Source organism: Giraffa tippelskirchi, chromosome X (assembly GCF_054371585.1).
Source record: "Giraffa tippelskirchi isolate mGirTip1 chromosome X, T2T-mGirTip1v1.2.pri, whole genome shotgun sequence".
Taxonomy (NCBI): domain Eukaryota; kingdom Metazoa; phylum Chordata; class Mammalia; order Artiodactyla; family Giraffidae; genus Giraffa; species Giraffa tippelskirchi.
The window spans coordinates 33,131,274-33,139,892 of NC_137289.1; the positions used below are offsets into that span (position 1 = coordinate 33,131,274).

The following is an 8,619-nucleotide window of genomic DNA, read 5'->3' on the forward strand; positions in this document are numbered from 1 at the left end:
GTTGTTTCACAGGCTCTCCTTCATTTAATTAAAAAAAAAAATCTACGAGGAAGTTGTTTTCAACATTCCCATTTTAAACATGAGGAAACTGAGGCACAGCACCATTAGTGAATGTAATAGTAGGTGAAAGATGCTTTTTGGTGAGCGTATTTATCTATAATTAGAAAACTTCATGGAAAAGGGCTTTTTCTATCTAGAACCCACTTTCAACTCTACCTATTAAAATATTAAATATGTTATTTAGATCTACTAAGCAATGTCCTGTGTGTTTTACATGCTCTGCTTCACTTAATTAAAAAATCATCTAGGGGGGTAAAGGACCAGAAACTTAAGAGACAAAGTTCCAAGCCTCACCCCCAGCTCAGCCGACTGGCCCAGCAGACCCACCGCAGACCTGCTGACGGCCCGCGGATCTGCCATCCTTTCGAGCGCGCCATGTCGGGTTCATCCAGCGTCGCGGCTATGAAAAAAGTGGTTCAGCAGCTCCGGCTGGAGGCCGGGCTCAATCTGGTGAAGGTTTCCCAGGCAGCTGCCGATTTGAAACAGTTCTGTCTGCAGAATGCGCAACATGACCCTCTGCTGACTGGAGTATCTTCAAGTACAAATCCCTTCAGGCCCCAGAAAGTCTGTTCCTTTTTGTAGTAAGACGAATCTTGACAAGGTTTTCCAAACCACTTTTCATAAACCAGTGAATATTCAAAGGAAAGCTAAATTTGAAGCCTGTACAAAAGCCTCTCTGTAACGTGCCATACTATACAAGCTTCTACTTTTGTCAGTCCTTAATGTCTACCTCTCTGAATATTCATAATTTTCTGTTTCACAAGGGTAATTATTTTTATATACACTGATGGCAGCATACAATAAAATACTTAGTATAAAAAAAAATCAGCTAGGACGGTGTTATCAACATTCCCAATTTATAGATGAGGAAACTGAGGCAAAGGGGCATTAATGATATAACTAGTAAGTGGAAGAGATGCTATTTGGTGAACGTACTTATGGACATTGAGTTAAATTTCACAAAAGGTCACTGGCTATCTAGATCGTTGGCAAATAAAACTCAATTTCAATTCTATCAAAAAAAAACCTGAATTAAGTGTGTTGCTTAGATCTACTATGCAATGTCCTTGGTGTTTTACATGATTAACTCCATCTAATTAAAACCAAAATCTACGAGGAATGTGTTATCAACATTCCCATTTTATAGATGAGGAACCTGAGGCACAGAGGGATTAAAAAGTTAATAATAAGTGAAAGAGATTCTTTTTGGTCAGCATTGTTTATGTATACTTAGTAAAGTTTGTGGAAAGGTCAAAGTCTGTCTAGATTGTCAGGAAAAAACTTGATTTCCAATCTGTCTATTAAAAAAAACAGAATTAAGTATACTACTTACATCTATGAATCAATTTCCTGGGTGTTTTCCATGCGCTGCTTATTTTACTTTAAAAAATCTACAAGGAAGGTGTTATCAACATTCCCATTTTATACATGAGGACACTGAAGCCCAGAGGTATTAATGAAGTTACTAGTAAGTGAAAGAGATGCTTTTTGGTGAGCATATTTATCTATACTTAGTAAACTTTTTGGGAAAAGACTATCCAGAATGTTGGGGGAAAATACTTGTTTTCAATTCCATCTACTAAAAAAGTAAACAGAATTAAGTATGTTACTTAGATCTACTAAGCAATGTCCTGGGTGTTTTACATGCTCTGCTTCATTTACTTAAAAAGAAAATCTACAAGGAAGGTGTTAGCAACATTCCCATTTTACAGACAGGGAAACAGGCTAGAGGCATTAACGAAGTTATTAGTGAATGAAAGAGATGTGTTTTGGTGAGGTATTTATTGACATTTGCAAAATTCATGAGAATGGGCTTTGACTATCTAGATTGTGAGGAAATAAATCTAGATTTCAATTCTCTCTATTAAAAAACACAAAATTAAGTATGTTACTTAGATCTACTAACCAATGTCCTGGGTATTTTACATGCTCTTCTTCATTTACTTAAAAAGAAAATCTATGAGGAATATGTTATCAACATTCCCATTTTATAGATGAGGAAACTGAGGTACAGAGGCATCAATGAAGTTACTAGTGAGTGAAAGAGATCCTTTTTTTTTTTGAGAGCCTATTTATCTACACTCAGTAAACTTTGTGGAAAGTGCACTGTCTATCTAGAATGTTGCGGGGGGAAAAATCAATTTCAGTTCTCTCTATTAAAAAGAAAAAACAAAATTAAGCATGTTACTTGGACTACTAAGCAATGTTCTCGGTGTTTTACAGGGTCTGCTTCATTTAATTGAAAAGAAAATCTACGAGGAAATTGTTATCAATATTCCCATTTATACTTCAGGAAACTGAGGCATTAATGAAGTTGCTAGTAAGTGAAAGAGATGCTTTTGCTAACCGTATTTATCTATACTTAGTAAACGTTGTGGGAAAGGGCATCGTCGATCTAGAATGTTTGGGGAAAAAAGCTTGATTTCAATTCTATTAAAAATAAACAAAATTAAGTATGTTACTTAATTCTACTAAGCTTGTCCTCAGTGTTTTACATGCTCTGGTTCATTTAATTACAAATAAAATGTACGAGGAAGGTGTTATCACCATTGGCATTTTATAGATGAGGAAACTGAGACCCAGAGACATTAATGGCGTTACTAGTAAGTTGGGGAAATACATGCTTTTTGGTGAGCATACTTATCTATTTAGAAAACTTTGTGGGAAAGGGCATTCTCTGGCTAGATTGTTGGGGGAAAAAACCCAATTTCAATTCTCTCTATTAAAAAAAGAAAGTGTGTTGCTTAGATCTTCTAAGAAATGTCCTGGTTGTTTTACACGCTCTTCTTCATTTAATCAAAAAGAAAATCTAGGAGGAGGGTGTTATCAACTTTCCCATTTTATATATGAGGAAACTGAGGCACAGAGACATTAAGAAAGTTATTAGTAAGTGAAAGATGATGTACTGGTGAGCATACTTATCTATACTTAATAAACTTTGTCGATAAGGGAACCGTCTATAAATTTTTGGTGCATTTTGAGTTGAGATTTTTGTATATGGTATAAGATAAGGGTTTAATTTTATTTTCTGCTTGTGGCTATTCAGTTCCTTGTTCCAGATTACATTTGACTTTAACTCATGTATTTTCTGTTACTCCATGACTTACTTATGCCGTTGGCCCTTGTTTACAGTACATGGACACGGAATTAAACAATTATGCACACGCGCACACACAAATGACAGGGAGGAAAAGGATGACAACTATGAAGAAAGAGAACGTAACAGGAAAGAAGAGCCTTTGTAGTTCAGATGAGACTCCCAGGGTGGCTCTGCACACAGTGTTTCAGACGGAGAGGAGATCATGTTGCTCACCCATTTCTCCACCCACATGGAAGACCACTAAGTAAGTGCTAGACCCCTTCTGGGAAGATCTTTGCTACCTCAGAGTCTGCCAAACGGGCTGGAAGGAAAATAAGAGGATGGAGCCAACACTGGACAAGCTCAGCTAATAAAAGTCTCCAGGCTCAGTAGCCTTGATCAAAGCCATCCGGTCTTCTTTTGTATTCACCAACCAATCGACAAGTCTCTTTTTGTAATGTTTCCTCTTCTCACTGGCTATCAGCTAAGGCTCCTATTTTATTTTTTGGGGGGGGGGACATTAGTTGAATTTTCCTTCCATGACCTCGAAGCCTTTATTGCTAAAGATTTCCTCTCAGTACTGATTGTTTGGATCAGAAACTTAAAAACGACGATGAAAAGGTCATCTCTCTACCTTCTTTCTTGCTTTCCTGGAATTTGGTGTGGCCTAGCCAGCGGTGTGTCTCAGGGCTCAGCCAGAGCAACTCTTCCACCTTCGCTTCACTCCCAAATCCCTCAGCACTGCTCTGGGGAACTACATGGGAAATACTAAGAAGTGTGTAAAATGTAAGGAGTTTACCATCTAATTGAGAAATCACAAAATACACATATACCTACACACATACCACATTCACCCATGTACACGCATACACACACACACACACTGGTCATCCTTTCATATATATACATATATATATATATAATTTTTTTATTTTAATTGGAGGCTAATTACTTTACAATATTGTGGTGGTTTTTGCCATACATCGACATGAATCAGCCATTGGTGTACATGTGTCCCACCATCTTACTTCCATATATTTAACAGTGACTTGCACTGGAAGTAATGTGTGATTGGGATCCGATGAATTGGTCCCATTTTAAGAGCAGTAAAAGCTCAGAAGACAAGAGTACTGTGAGCTGGGAAGGCTTCTTCCAAGAGATAGAGATTGACCTAGAACCTGAAACATCTGAAAGTCAATGGGATTGGCAAATTGCATTTCTTTCCATCGAGTAGACTAAAAGCAAATAGTTTTTCCTACTCCTGGCAAGGACCAAAAATGTCATTTGAGGTTTCCCCCTGAAGGATGCTCGCAGAGAATGCGGCTGTAGAGAGCAATCCTTTGAGGCTTGAGCCCAGGCTGTCTTAGGGTAATATATCCTTAGTGAGGTGCCTGGTTCCTGCTTCATCAAGCTTGCTTGTCATAATGGCCTAATAGGTCAGGCAGAATTTAAAGAAAAATCATGAAATTTTACGCTTAAGGCCTGGTTAGAGCAAAGAGATGCTCTATCCCACCGTCTGGACTGGGATGACTCGGCCACAGTGACTCGGAACAAACCCGAAGGGCCCATGGTGTCCTGAGATAGGGCAGTGAATGCAAAAACAGAATCACTTTTATTGCCACATAAAACCACCAGTAGTAGTAGATATCCAAGTCTGTCTTTATTTCTTCTTCCCCTTTCTAAGGCAGGAATTAGATATACAAAAACCCCCTCCCCTGGAGTTTTCCTCTTACTGTATCAGTGTAGATACAGAAAAACTTATATCCTATAAAAACCAACCATAGGGGCTTCCCTGGCTTTGTGTTCCCAATGCAGAAGCCTGAGTTCTATCCCTGGTCAGGGAACTAGATCCCACGTGCGGCAACTAAGACCCAGCAAAGTAAAAAAAAAAATAATATCTTTTTAAAAACCAACCATAAAAAGTCACTTTTGAGGCAATCAGGTAATTCTGAATACAAGCGACTGGGTGATGACACCAAGAGATTATTAGTACCATTGAGGTGCCCGGATGGCTCTGTGGTTATGTAGGAAAAAGCCTGTATTTTTAAAGAAAGTACACATAAAGATATAAGGATGAAAATACATGTCTTGAGTTCCTCTCAAATTAGCACCGCCAGAAGAGGAGAGTGAGTGGGGAGGGGAGGAGGAGAAAAGGACAGAAAGAAGAAGGGAGGGAACAAAGAAGAGGGAAGAAAAAACAGGATAGATGAAGCACGTTTAGCAAAATCCTGATAAATATTGAATCTGGACGATGATTTCTATGAGGGTTCATTATTGAATTACTGTATTCTTTCTACCTTTGTGTATGTTTGAAAATTTCATGATAAAAGTTATTTAAAAAAATAAAAAGTCAAATTGCTTAAGACAAACGACAGTAATAGAAATCACTCTTTACATTTTTAGTCAGTTAAAATTAATAAAGTATCTTTCCATACTTCATCTCGCATCACAAGAATTCTGAAAATAGCAAGACATACAAACAACCTAAGCATGCATTGATGGTTGAGTGGATAAAGATGTGGTATACATATACAGTGGGGTATTATTCAGTCATGAGAGAGATGGAAATCTTGCCATTTGCCACAACATGGATGAATCTAGAGGACATTATGCTAAGTGAAATACAGACAGAGAGAAACTAAAAAATTAAAAGAAAAAAGAAAAAGCATTCTGTAAGGTGATTGATTTTTATTTTAGCTAGTAGTAGTCATAACAATAGTCACCCTATTTTACACGACTCTCAGAGAGATACAAGGCGTGCTCAGTGTCATGTGACAAGAACTGGGGGCCAAAGTTCTGGTTGTGTGAAGGCAACTAAAGAACAATGCTGTGTGCTGAAACCAGATTCAAGTGTTCTAACTCTAAAGCCTGGCATCTTTACTCAAAACTCTGGTCTGTGTTTGGGGAGGGGATAGTTAGTGTCATCATGCACCCCCTTACTTATCTGATGAAAGGTGCACACACTCTTAAAATTTACATTCAAGTTCAGGGACTTCCCTGGTGGTCCAGTGGCTAAGAATTCATGTGCCCAATGCAGGGGGCTCTGGGTTCGATCCCTGGTCAGGGAACTAGATCCCACATACTGCAACTAAGAGTTCACGTGCTGCAACTAAAAATCCCGTGTGCTGCAACTAAGACCTGGCACAGCCAAATAAAACTAAATAAATACATATTAAAAAAATACGTACGCCAGAAAATTTTACTTTAAAAAATCTTTTAAAAAGGAAAAATATATCATTAAACAATTTACATTCAAGTTCAAGAAGGCCCATGATTTCCCTGATGGCCAACCATGGCCTCCAAGTCAGGAAGCTGTGTCCATCCTTGTGGCTGAGCGCAATAAATGCAGTGAGCTGAGCTGGGAGCCAAGTTAGAGACTCTCCCCCTCTCCTCCACATCCTAAGACCCTGATTTCATTATCACTGCCCCTGACCAAAACCACTACACTGATCCGTGTCCAGATGCTGGCATTCTGACTCCTTTCATAATTCTGACCTCAATCTACCTTTTAAACTTTATTTCTCACCCACGGTAGTGTTACCTTCAGGCTCTCCTTCTGACTCCCTCTCAAAGCCACACTTTCGGTCTTCCCTGGTGGCTCAGTGTAAAGAATCCGCCTGCCGATGCAGGAGACATGGGTTCAATCCCTGGTCTAGGAAGATCCCACATGCTTCGGAGCAACTAAACCCGTGCGCCACAAATATTGAGCTTGTGCTCTAGAACCCGGGAGCTGCAGCTACTGAACCCTACGTGCCACACCTGCTGAAGCCTGTTCGCCCTAGAGCCCGTGCTTCCCAACAAGAGAAGCCACCACAATGAGAAGTCCATGCACTGTAACTAGAGAAAAGCCCGTGCAGCACTGAAGACCCAGCACAGCCAATTTAAAAAAAAAGTCACCCTTTATCTGTACTCACCTGGCCACATCTGGCTGTGTTGGGGTTCCCTGAGACAAGCTTGCACTCATGCCTCCTGGGGCTGCTCGTGCTACCTTTTTTTTTTTTTTTAAGTGTAGTTGATTTACAACATCAAGCTCCCTGTTTTATTATTTTATTTTATTTTTCATGCTATCTGTTTTCCCTGGGATTCTCAGCACAACCTGCTCAGCATCTGCCAGTATCTGATCCATCCCGTGGGGTACAAACAACACCCTTCCCACAAACACCAAACCCGCTTCTACCACGGGCTGCTAAGAATAGTCTTTTCAAAGGTGTGAATCTTGGCCCTACCTTTGGGCTGTGCAACCCTGGGAAAGTCACTGAACCTCTCAGAGCCTCCATTACCTTGGTTAGGAACTAAAGAGAATGATGGCCCCCTCCTCGGGCCAATAAGATCGATTAGTCAGGCCCGGGTGCACAGTGAGCTCCCATACGGTGTCACCAGCATGAACAAGCATGGCCATGTGGCATTCTTACCAACTCTCATATCCATTCAGGAGCAGGGGTGATACTCCATGTCCAGCATCTTCAGTCGTGGTGCAGGCCCCCAGTCAGTCCCGACCCCTTAACTCAGCATCAGCGGAAGTTATCTGAGCCCTCACCATGGACCTTTCTTGTATTCCTTCATGTAAATGTCACAACACTGTCCAGCAGCTACCATCATGATCCTCCCCCTACAAAGGTGGTATCTGAGGCACAGAGAGGTCAGTTAATTTACCTCTAGCCACACAGCAAGTTAGTGATGGTAGGGCTGGACACTCTGTCTCCAGAATTTTCAGCTTCTTTCTCTCACATGGACTGATCTCTCTCTCTCCAGACTGTGAGAACCCATGGCACAATAGCTGTGTCTGGAATCATGACATTCTCCACACTGCCTGAGGTAGGGCCTTGTAAACACAGCAGCCAACAAAGGATTACTGACTGAAGCATACATAGGGACAAAAAACATGGCAGCGACACGTTCTCAAGAAAACTCTCTGTCCTCATTGCCAACTGCCAGAGAATAACCATCATCTCTCTTCTCTCATGGACCTTTGTGAATAAATAAATAAACCATACAATTGACTAAAGTCAGAAGTGTAAGACAGGGACTTCCCTGGTGGTCCAGTGGCTAAGACTTTGTGTTCCCTATGTAGGGGGCCCGGGTTCAATCCCTGGTCAGGGAACTAGATCCCATATGCTGCAACTAAAGATCTTGCATACTGCAACTAAGGGTTTACATGCTGCAATGAAGACTGAAGATCCTATGTGCTGCAACTAAGACCTGGTGCAGCCAAAATAAATAATAAATAAATATTAAAAAAAAAAAAAAGAAATGTAAGGCAGCATAGGATGGCTATTGGTAGCACTTTGTTTTTATCACCTCAGTTAATTCTCACAATAAACTGGTGAGGTAGTTACTATTGCTATCCTCGTTTCACAGATGTAGAGACCAAGATTAAGTGAGAATGAGTAACCTAACAATTTAGCTAGCTAGCAAGTGGTTAGCACAGCCAGGATTTATAGGCCAACAATCTGGCTCCAGGGCCCTTCACTCCCATCAAT

The 8,619-nt window shown here is 40.3% G+C and overlaps 1 pseudogene; it reads left to right on the forward strand.

Annotated features, from left to right (window-relative positions):
* Positions 1-407: 407 nt before the first annotated feature.
* LOC145535511 (guanine nucleotide-binding protein G(I)/G(S)/G(O) subunit gamma-5 pseudogene) lies at positions 408-739 on the forward strand (annotated as a pseudogene).
* Positions 740-8,619: the final 7,880 nt, after the last annotated feature.